Below are 11,712 nucleotides of genomic sequence, written 5' to 3' on the forward strand. Positions count from 1 at the left end.
CCCACAAGACTTAAAGTGATGGTTAACGGAGAATCAAGATTCTTCACTGAAGTATCTGAAGCAGCTACATGGTTGGATACTACATACCCTGCCAAAAAAGCAATTAGTAATTGAGTTGATGGGAATTTGGGGTAAAATGGCTGTATAGACACGGTAATATCAGCTAAAAGGCAGCTGGAGTAGGGAGACGGGGTAAAAAAGGGAAAAAAACAAACAAAAAAAAAAAAAAACAGATCCATAAATATTAGGGTGGGCCATCTTGGGAAAGGATTTATATAAAAAAGAAAAAAAAAAAAGGGTGGAGTTAAAATATTGTACATTCAACGACTTAGGCTAACGCCGGGGGTTCCCACCACGTCAGAAGTGGTTAATAAGTAAAGAGCCCCAAGAGGAGGAAGAAAAGATTGGGGGGAAGGTCAAAGGTATGCCTCAATGGGTAGGTTATACAGGGAGGAGGGAGGAGGGCGGGTATTTGTTATATGTTGTATGTCATTATTTTTTGTTTGTCTGCATTAGTGAGATCCTGTCCTGCGACCCCCACAAGTTGATAAGGAGGACCGAGGCCAAATACAACCAAAATATAAAGCATAGAAATGTTTATATGTTTGGTAATATGAAGTTTAAAAGATGGGAAAGCCTGCAAATTCTTAAAAAAAAAAAAAAAAAAAAAAAACAGTAAATGGTTAAAATAATGACCTGGAACGTCCGTGGTTTAAATAATAAGATCAAGAGATCTTTAGTTCTTGGGCAATGCAAGGCTTTAGCGGCCGATATTATCTGTCTACAAGAGACACATTTGTGGGGAGACAAATTAACGTCCCTAAAACGACCCTGGATTGCGCAAGCTTTTCATGCCCCATATACCTCATCCTCTCGTGGGGTCTCGATTTTAATTAAAAAGACGGTGGTATATGAGCATATCTCTGCACAGATCGATCCTAATGGTCGATATGTGTTTATAGAGGGTTTGATAAATACAACTAGGTTTAACCTTCTATCAGTTTATGTACCACCGCCCTTCCGCTTTGATGTACTCAGAAATGCACTTGAATTTATCGCTGCTAGGCCAGATAACTCTTGTATTTGCTTGGGGGACTTCAATAATGTGATAGATTATGGGTTGGACATATGGAGCCCCAGAAGGGGAAATCAGAAGGGGAGAAGTAATTTTGCTAAATTCATTGAAGAAATGGGTCTGTATGATGTCTGGAGAGAAAGGTTTCCGGAGAAGCGTCAGTTTTCCTGTTACTCACCCACGTTTAACAACTTCTCGCGGATCGATATGATTTTTTCCTCCAGGAATGTACTCAATAGTATCATCCATATAGAGTATAGACCTCGAGGAATATCGGACCATTCTCCTGTGATGGTACAATTGGACCCTGAGCCAGTAAGAGGACATCAGTACTGGAGGTTTCAGCCAGCTTGGCTGCCCCAGATAGGAGACTTGGGTGAAGTAAAAGTGGAAATTGACGGCTTCTTCGGAATAAATATCGACTCCACTAAACCCGCGATTGTGTGGGAGTCCTTTAAGGCCTTCCTGAGGGGAATAATGATTAAAAAAATTGCACAAATCAGGGGTACACTCCAAAAAACCGAGTTGCAGTTGGAAGCAAAAATGATGAACCTTGAGCAAATTTATCTGCTAAATAAAAGTGAACCCATCAAACAAGAATGGCTGTTGGCACAGCGTACCTGGGTTACTCATCTCCAAGAAATGGCAAAGTGTAGGATGTTGAAAGACTCACATAAAATTTATCTGAATGCTGATAGAGCGGGGAAACTCATGGCACATATTGCCAGAGGGGATAAACCCCCAAACCTGATTCCAAAAATAGCCACAGGGACGGGAGAAGTAGTTACTGAAACGCCAAAAGTGGTGGATGTCTTTGTTAAATATTTGGTAGAGACATACAAATCAAAGCATATAAGTAGGAATGATGAGTGTAAGACATACTTAAATACACTTAAACTCCCCAAAATATCAATAGAGGCTAGGGAAATATTAGAAGAGCCCATTAGGCCGGAAGAGATCACTACCGCAATAAAGGGCCTCTCAACCGGGAAGGCCCCGGGGATAGATGGGCTCCCGGCAGAGTTATATAAGATAATGGAAGACACTCTGGCATCAAGGCTATTTTACTTCTACCAACAGATGGAAAAAGAAAACACATTATCCCAGTCCATGACAGAGGCCGTAATAACGGTCATTCTTAAAAAAGGGAAAGACCCACTAAAAGTGGAGTCGTATAGACCAATCTCGTTGTTGACAGTGGACGCAAAGATTTACGCAACAATTCTTTCAAATAGGTTAAATAGAGTTATTGATGAAATTATTCACCCCGATCAGACGGGATTTAGAAGAGGTATGTCCACGGCCATAAACTTGAGAAGATTATTTATGTATCTACAAACAGGGAAGGCGTCGAAAATTGAGATAGCAGTGGCCTCATTCGATACCAATAAGGCCTTTGATTCATTGGAGTGGCCATACCTGAGAAATACCTTGGAAACCTTTGGTATCGGTCCCCAGTTTATCAATAGGGTCTTCTCTATGTATCATAGCCCTACTGCCAGAGTGTCTATAAACGGGTTTGTCTCCGAGGCGTTCCCTCTGTTCCGGGGCACGAGACAGGGCTGCCCACTTTCCCCAACATTGTTTGCGCTGGCCATCGAGCCTTTGGCATGTAACCTTAGGCAAGATCTGTCGGGTGCGCAGATGGGGGAAGGGGTATCAGTGGGCAGTCTTGTCTCACTGTATGCCGACGATCTACTGGTGGGAATGTCTGACCATAGGGTAGATCTTCCTCGGGTTATGGCAATTCTGAATGAGTTTGGATCCTTTTCCGGTCTGATGATCAATAGTGATAAATCCCACCTAATGGTACTGGGAGGACGGGAGGTTATACCCAATGAGGAAGGGAGTATTCCCAGGGTGGATAAATTTAACTATCTGGGAGTAGTGATCTCCAAAAACCCGGATGACTATGTTGCCATGAACATCGCCCCACTGATAGATGAAATTAAGATAAAATGTAAAAATTGGGTCAAATTACCCTTGACCCTTATGGGGCGGGTTAATCTTATAAAAATGATAATATTACCGAAACTTCTCTATAAGTTACAGCACTCACCGGTATACATCAGTAATGCCGTATTTAGGAGAATGAATGGGGTGCTGACATCATTTATTTGGAGAAATAAGACCCCCAGGATTAAGCTTGCCACACTTATGCGGCCTAGAGAACAGGGGGGGCTCGCCTTCCCAGACTTTAAATCCTACTATATAGCAGCCCAGCTGGCACATTTGCAGGAATGGCTCAAGGATTCGGGACAACTAAGAGAAACAATGAACATGGTAAAATTAAGCACTCCAGGCTACTCGCCACTACAAGCCATTCTTGCAAATAGATGCTCCAAAAAATATCCCCCGATCTTAAACCAGGCCATAAAAATATGGAGATGGGTCAATAAGGAACAAGGCTATAAAGGGTTGGATCCTGAAACAAATATTTTTTCTTTAGCTCCCTTTATTAAATTAAAGGAACAGCAGGGAAATAGAGTTTGGATAGAGGTGGGAATTGAAACTATTGGCCAAATTACAGATCAAAATATAATGAAAACATTCATGCAACTTCAGGAAGAATATGCTCTGTCAAAAAATATGTTTTTTCGATACCTCCAAATGAGGAGTGCATTTGAGGAACATATAAAAAATTCTCCCAGTGAGGTAAAGGACAATCCAACAAAAACCCTTGTCAGGAAATTGGGTACAAGTAAAACCACCTCGAAAATGTATAAATTTATAACATCCATTATACAGACAGATCAGTTGGACGGCCTCATGCGAAAATGGGTTGAAGATCTCCCAGATTTAACAAAAGGGGACTGGGATAAAGCACTTTTTAATATTAAATTATCAACTAATTCCCTTAAAATCCAACAGATTCAGTATAATATCATTCACCGAATCTATTTTACCCCAATGAAAATAAGTAGGTTTACCGATAAAGAGGCGGATGGATGCCCCAAATGTGGGGAAGGTGGATGTAATTTTTGGCACCTTATATGGCAGTGTAACTCAGTGCAAAAACTCTGGAAGGACATCAGAGGTATTCTGATTGGAATGGGTATTCCCCAACGGGCAATCAATCCGGCAGCCCTGATATTGGGAGCCTGGCCTGAACAGGGAATATCCAGTCAATCCAAACAGCTGGCTCTGAATCTAAGCTCAATAGCTAAGGTGTCCATTGCACGAGCATGGATGGCCAAAAACACTCCGGGGATAACAGAATGGGTTAATCTGGTTAATCACACATTTAAACACGAGAAAGAAGTTTATATCACAAGAAATAATATAAATAAATTTTTTAACATATGGGGTGAATGGTACCATTCACGGTATTATAGAGATGCATAAACTATGTAAGTGAAAACTTAAAAATGGGGATAGTTGCAATCTGAATAAATATGTCACGGTTATAAAATATATAGTTTGTAAAATCACAGAATAAAACGAGAACGGGAAACATATCACAAAAAATGATTGAGAAACTCACTAAAAATAATAATCTCTAGATAGAGCACTAAGCTAGTGTAAACGCACTCACAAAGGGTATAATATTGATAAAAATAACCATTTACCACGGAAGCACAGAATAGTAGATTAACTAGACAGGTAGTCCAAAAATAAAATTAAAACGTTCCCCTGGAATAACAACAGAATTTTGGTGCTTAGCCGGGAAAATATGTAGTAGCGAGTCTCCGTTGTGGGATAGAGGTGGGGGGGAGGGGGAATAGGGTTTTCTATAATGCAGGATGTTTTAAGATGTGTGTGTAGTAGTGTAATGTTTATGTACTGTGATGTTTTCTGTATGAATTGTTAAATGTCATTTGTTACTTGTCGTAAAAACCAAATAAAGACAATTATAAAAAAATAAAAGTGTATTTTAATAAATGTTTTATATATTTGTGAAATTGTGTCCATGGATGTTTTAAGATAAGGAAAGACAAAAAAAACTAAAAAAAGAAACTAAGCGCTATATAACACTATTGTGGTGATGGGAAGCGGTCATCTATTAGAATGAACTTAGGTCTACAGTCATTAGGTCGACCCCACTAGGTCGACTGGCAGGAAGGTCGACCTGACTTAAGGTCGACATGGGCCAAGGTCGACATGACTTAAGGTCGAATTTACATAAAGGTCGACATGAGGAAGGTCGACTGGTCATAAGGTCGACATGGGTTTTTCACTGTTTTTTGAGCCGACATGTGCCGACAGGCGGTATTTCATGCCCTACCATCCACTAGGGCATGGTGGGAGAATAAAATAGTGTGCCGAGCGCAGCGAGGCACCGTGCCCGAAGCATCGCGAGCGATGCGAGGGTCCGATTCTCATTGCCAACTGTGTCCATGTTGACTGTGTCGACATTCGGATAAAAAAACAGTGAAAAACCCATATCGACCTTATGACCAGTCGACCTTCCTCATGTTGACCTTTATGCAAATTCGACCTTAAGTCATGTCGACCTTGGCCCATGTCGACCTTAAGTCAGGTCGACCTTCCTGCCAGTCGACCTAGTGGGGTCGACCTAATGACTGTAAACCTAAGTTCATTCTGACAGATGTACCGCTTCCGTGGTGATATATATATATATATATATATATATATATATATATATAAATAAATTAATAACTTTCCTTACATTTTAAATTGTATCTGGCAGTGGAGTTAAATAATATTGCTAAATCTCTTACTTCTATGTAACCGTTATCCTGTAAGTAGGCATTAATGGGCTTTGGGCAGGTGTCATTGAGCAAGAAACCCCTAGAAATGAGTATGTAGGTAATCTGCACTTATGTGGTATAATACGTAATGGGCATCACGGTGTGTGGCACAATGTGTAATGGGAATTATGGTGTGTGGCACAATGTGTAATGGGCATTATGGTGTGTGGCACAATGTGTAATGGGCATTACGGTGTATGGCACAATGGCCCTCATTCTGATTTACTCAGGAAGCTGCAAATCGCGCAGCTTACTGAGTCCCAAAGACACATCCCCTCGTATGCCAAAGGGGAAATTGTTGCCGACCATCGAATGATTTCTCCAGGGCTTGCAAATATAAGTCAGTGGAGACTGATTTATATTTGTGGGCTTCCAGCCGAAGACAGGGCGGGAGGCTGATGTCATGTTATGTCAGCCGCTCTCCCCCGGCATCCCGCGACATGCTGCTATTTGCTGAGCGTTCCCATGTCCCATCCCCCCTCCCCCCCGTGCGAGTGCCACGCTGACAGTGCATATTGGCGAGGGCACAAGCACAGAAGGCACATGAGCATAACTGATTATTTGCATGCGCAGGTCCCAACCTTCGGTCCCCCACGACCGAATGGATTGGAATGAGGGCCAATGTGCAATGGGCTTTTTGGTGTGTGACACAAGGGTCATTCTGGCTGGCTCGCTAAGCAGTAGTTGTTTACTGCTTAGCAGGGCTGGTGCTAGGGTGTTCAGTGCCCTCCCATACTTTACAAAGAGACAGCGCATGGCGACGATGCACACGGACAAGAAAGATGCATAATGCCAGTAGTAGTGATTCATATACATAGACCCTGATTCTGGTTTATTTGCTACTTTGTGCGTTCCCACAGGTTATCAATGTTTAGCGACTACGCATGCACTTTTCTGCACAAGTGCAGCTGCTTTGTTTGAATTGCTTATTCTCCGGCCCATTTGCACCTAGCTGTGCGGGCGTGGGTGTATGGCGGCAGCGAGGGGTTGCGCCCATGGGAACGCCCAGCGTTTCATGGGCATCCCTATGAAAATGCTGGGCATTCCCATACTAATGCGACCATGACACAGGTGTGGGGGCGGGCAGCTGATGTTAGCTGCATGTCCGCTTCTCGTACAAGGACGCCGCAGATCTAAGACACCAGAGAGGTGTCTTAAGTCTGCGAGCGCTTGCAAAATCATTTGATGGTTGGCGACCATCGAATGATTTTGCGCCCGATCAATCAGAATGACCTCCATAATGTGGCCAGTAACAGCAGTGCCGTAATAAGATATTTTGCACTGCGTCAGAAAAGAAATTGGTGCTCCTCCCACATACACACCAAAACGAGGGACACGTGGTGGTGTGCGTCAAATATTTACTCCATATTAACCATTACAGATTATGCTTCATACCGTAATACCTATTACAGATTATACCACACACTGTACTCCCTATTACATATTCTACCAAACCCCATAATGCCTATTACATAGTATGCCACATAAATTCTGCTTACCGACATGCTCATTACATGCTTGTTGCCAGGGGTTACATGCTGCTTGCCAGGGGGGTTTACATGCTCATTGCCCTAGGGGGAGTTACATGCTTGTTGTCAAGGGGGAAGTTACATGCTCATTGTACAGGGTGGAGTTACATGCTCGTTGCCCAGGGTGGGTTACATGCTTGTCAGGGGATTACATGCTCGATGTCAGGAGGGGAGATACATGCTCATTTTCAGGGGGGTTACATGCTCGTTTCCCAATACAGACACTAGAGGTTGAGGGGACCTCTAGCACCTGTCTCCTTGGCTGCTAAACATCCCACTGCTTATCCCAGCTCAATTTTTTTTAGGTACCAGGGATCCAGCGGTGTATAGGTGATGGAACAGAGCACTACTCTTCCTTGGTGCCACGAGTACCCTGCTTACTGACTCTATATAGTGACGTCACTTATACACATAACGCCTGAAATAGTAAAGTAGTGTGTACACATTGGGCCTGATTCAGCAAGGTTTGCTCAGCATTGGTCATTTGCTGCTTAGCAAGCCCATAAACGCCGCCCGGCTAAACGCCCACCCCTGCCGACGAATCCCCTTGGTACCATGCAGGTGTTTACCTGTTCGCTAGGCTGCTAGCGAACAGATCTGAATAGTAATGCATATACTTACACTCAGTCACTGGGCAGTATTCAATGCGTCCGGCGAGGGGTGCGGCAGCTGAGCATAAGAGCAGGTCTGCAGCTGCATAGCAGAGTGGGGGCTGTCTACTTGTTACCGTTTGTGAGTCTTTTTTTTTCAACACTGAAATAAGAGAAATTAAAACATTGATCTGTTCTCACAGACTCACATTTGAGCGAATTACTGTGAGAAGCTTCATCCGTGTATGAGCCAGAATTTAGAAAAAAAAATATTGAAGACAAGGATTGTCAAGAGTCTCACTAATAAAAAAATTACGGCAAAGTGAAAAGGAAATAAAGTGTTTATAGTGGAAAGATTACAGAAATTGTGCATTTTTATGTGCTTGTCTCACCCCCATCCTATCTAAACACTGAGGTTTGACACAAGGTCATGCTCCTATAAATGTCATTCCAAAGGTGACATTTTTTTGAGCTCTTTGTCTCTGATTGGTTGGCCACCCCTGACCTATTTCTTTCACATTAGATGGGAGTAATGGTTGTTCAATTTACCTGTTGATGACTGATGAAAAATCAGTTCACAGTAACAGTTTGATGATATAATGGTAACAGTTGATGATATAATGAAGGCATTTTTAACTCTACTATTATGATTATAATAACACTTATGTGTCAGCATCAACAGCCTTACACCAATTGTAAAGCGCAATGGAATATGCTGTGCCATATAAGAAACTGTAAATAAATAAATAAAATACAGGTACTTTTGTATTATCTGGGCACCCGATTTTTTCATCGGGTTCGGAAAATCGCGTCAATCGCATCGCATGCGACCAAATCACACATGCGATGCGATCGACGTGATCAACGCGATTTTGCCATAGGAATCAATGTTAAATGGTTCCAAATGGTCCCTGACACCAGATTTCACATTAGGGGCAATGTTAAATGCCCCCCAGGCCCCCCCATTAGGTGTATGCCCCCTCATTATTAACGCCACCCCACCATCAACGCCAACCCAAAGCGTGGCGAGCGCAGCAAGCCCGTGAGGGGCGGCAGTACGCGCCCTCCGAATTTTTTCATACCCCCACTATCCACGTCCGCGTGGAGTTGATTTAATAAAGTGTGGCGAGCAAGCCACCAAGCACGAAGCGTGGCGAGCGGACGCAGAATACGAGCCCGAAGCGTGGCGAGCGCAGCAAGCCCCGCGAGGGGACGCGGATTACTTAACATGTATTTTGTGGCCGCTCGCCACGCTTCCGGCTCGTATTCCGCGTGGGCTCGTCACGCTTCGGGCACGGTGGCTCGCTGCGCTCGCCACACTATATGAAATCAACTCCACGCCGGCGTAGATAGTGGGGGTATGAAAAAATTCGGAGGATGCGTACCGCCGCCGCTCGCCAAGCTTCGGGTTGGCGTTGGTGGTGAGGTGGCGTTAACAATGCGGGGGCATTTGGGCTAATACACCTAATGGCAGGACCCTGGGGGGGCATTTAACATTTCCCCTAATGTGAAATCTGGTGTCAGGGACCATTTGGAACCATTTAACATTGATTCCTATGGCACACATTATTTACTGACACCCCCCAATGCACATTACTTACGGACACCCCTAGCACACTTTAATTACTGAACCCCCCCACCCATCAAACATAAATTACTGATAGCCCTCCCTAGCACACATAACTTACTGACACCTCCCTCCTCCCCTGCACACATTACTTACTGACATCCTCACCAGCACACATAACATGCTGACACTCTTGCCCAGCACACATTACTTACGGACACTCCTGCCCAGCACACATTTCTTACGGACACATACCACGCAAACATTACTTGCTGACACCCTCCCCAGCACACGTTACTTTATGACACCCTCCTCCCCCCTAAACACACATTACTCAGCTCCCAAGGTGTGTAGAGCTCCTCCAGTGCACAGCCCTCAGTCAGGTGACTTCCTGTCCATCTAAGGAAGCAAGAGAAGGAGCATTGGTGCCTCCTACTGATGGGAGAGGAGTCATGGGGGAGAGATGGCGACACTGCTGCCTGTCTGTTATCTATTGTGATAGGAGCAATTAGGACTGATGAGCAGGTTGGGGGAGGGTTCTGACACTGGCGAATCATGCTGCTGGCTGCTGCCTGTCAGACAGTGTGACAGGCAGCGGCAGTACCAGTGCAGAGCAGGGTAGCAGAGTTTTTGCTTAATCTGAATTTCACCTAATGCTACGGGGTTTTTTTTATCTTAAAATGATTCACTCTGATTTTAATAAATCCCAAGATTGCTGTAAAGAGAATTTATTTTTGAGTGATTCATGAAAACTTAATTTATTAAAGCACTACACAAAAAAATCAACAAAACAATAATTTTTCCAGTTTACTTCAATAGAAAAGAATCTACCGACAGTGCCAACTCCCAATATTGTGCAGGAATGCAACTTAAGTGGAAAGACACTTCAATTGTGTTCAAAAGGCACTCCTTTTACATTTACATGCAAGTCACTTGTGCGACTTCTCCCCTCTAAGAAGTTGCATGCAATCTCCGCTTGAGCAGGATGGCATCCTATATATTGCATGCGATCTCAGCCAAGCCTTCCTGGCTCAGATGCGATCCAACAGACTGCTTTTGCAGCCAGTATGACTCGCAGGCTCTGATGCGATGTGCACGGTACCGCGCAACAAATCGTACATGCTAGGCTCCTAGATTTTTTACAAATTTGTCAAGCCCTGGGTTAGACAAAATCGGAGTATCTGAGCTATGCTGTTAATTCAGACTGTCTGGAGTGCACCGCAGTGGCTGTCTACTGCTTCCAGCGGAAACTCAAAAAACATTTGGGAAACCAACCTCATTTTTTTTTAAGTCTCCCATTGTTCAACTGCTCAATTTGCGAACAAGAAAAACATTGTCAACTTAAGTGCTCATAAATATGATTTTGCTATAAAGTAAGTGGCATTTTTCAGTGATTGCTTACAGCAAAGGGCCTTGCAATGTTGTAGGTGGCACTGTGAAGAAGAGGTTAGCATCCTGAACATCCATAAGATAATCATATTTTTACACCACAACTTTTTGATTGGCAAAGGAAAACATTATAGGAATGCATTTTACATTCTCAACACAAGAACATATCGAGACAGCACTATTTCTGGATGACCACTTCAAAAACACAGTAACAATTACTGGTACCCAAAATTTCCATGCGGTCATTCCATGCAGTATCCACAACAAAAACCTTTGTGAAGATATCCCAAGTAAAGCTCCCACTTGTTGACATCAGAGGGTATGTAACTGCTGTCTATGAAAACAAATAGTAGCTCATATTTATTCTGAAGAAAGTGACATTCTTCCATCCAGCTGGACCATCACAACCTTTTTTTGATACCAAGGAAGCCAGATGTTTTATGGACCTTATGGTAGACGTTCTGTGCCAGGTGAACCGGTTACCTCCAATAGGTTGAGTGTACACCCTTTCTGAAATGGAAATACTTAAAACAAATTACATCTCCAGTTCAAACCCATCAAGGGGCACCATCCATTCAGAGCAGCAGCATAAAATGTTAATGATCGATTTCTTAAAATGAAAAACAAACTGATCACAAAAGTTTTAAATATTTTTGTATTCACATACTACATCATGGTACAAAAAAACATCAAAGGGATAGTTTAAGGCTATAAATGAAAATTATTCAACAGGTCTAGATAGCTTACATTTTCATTATTTTAAAAAAACAGTGAAACCTCTTGTAGCAGATGATCTGAAAATAATAGTTTGGGTATTATCAACAGTATTAAACCCTTTGTGTAGAAAGTG

At 43.0% G+C, this 11,712-nt stretch overlaps 1 long non-coding RNA gene across 1 annotated transcript in view; it reads right to left on the bottom strand.

Annotated features, from left to right (window-relative positions):
• Positions 1–8,294, bottom strand: part of LOC146063745 (uncharacterized) — a 45,131-nt gene extending 36,837 nt beyond the window's left edge. Inside the window, exon 1 of the long non-coding RNA XR_014471654.1 lies at positions 7,938–8,294. This is a non-coding gene — a long non-coding RNA (uncharacterized LOC146063745). The remainder of the gene's footprint in view (positions 1–7,937) is intronic.
• Between the last annotated feature and the right edge of the window lie 3,418 nt (positions 8,295–11,712).

This window comes from Crinia signifera, chromosome 3, assembly GCF_055691185.1.
Source record: "Crinia signifera chromosome 3, ASM5569118v1, whole genome shotgun sequence".
NCBI lineage: Eukaryota > Metazoa > Chordata > Amphibia > Anura > Myobatrachidae > Crinia > Crinia signifera.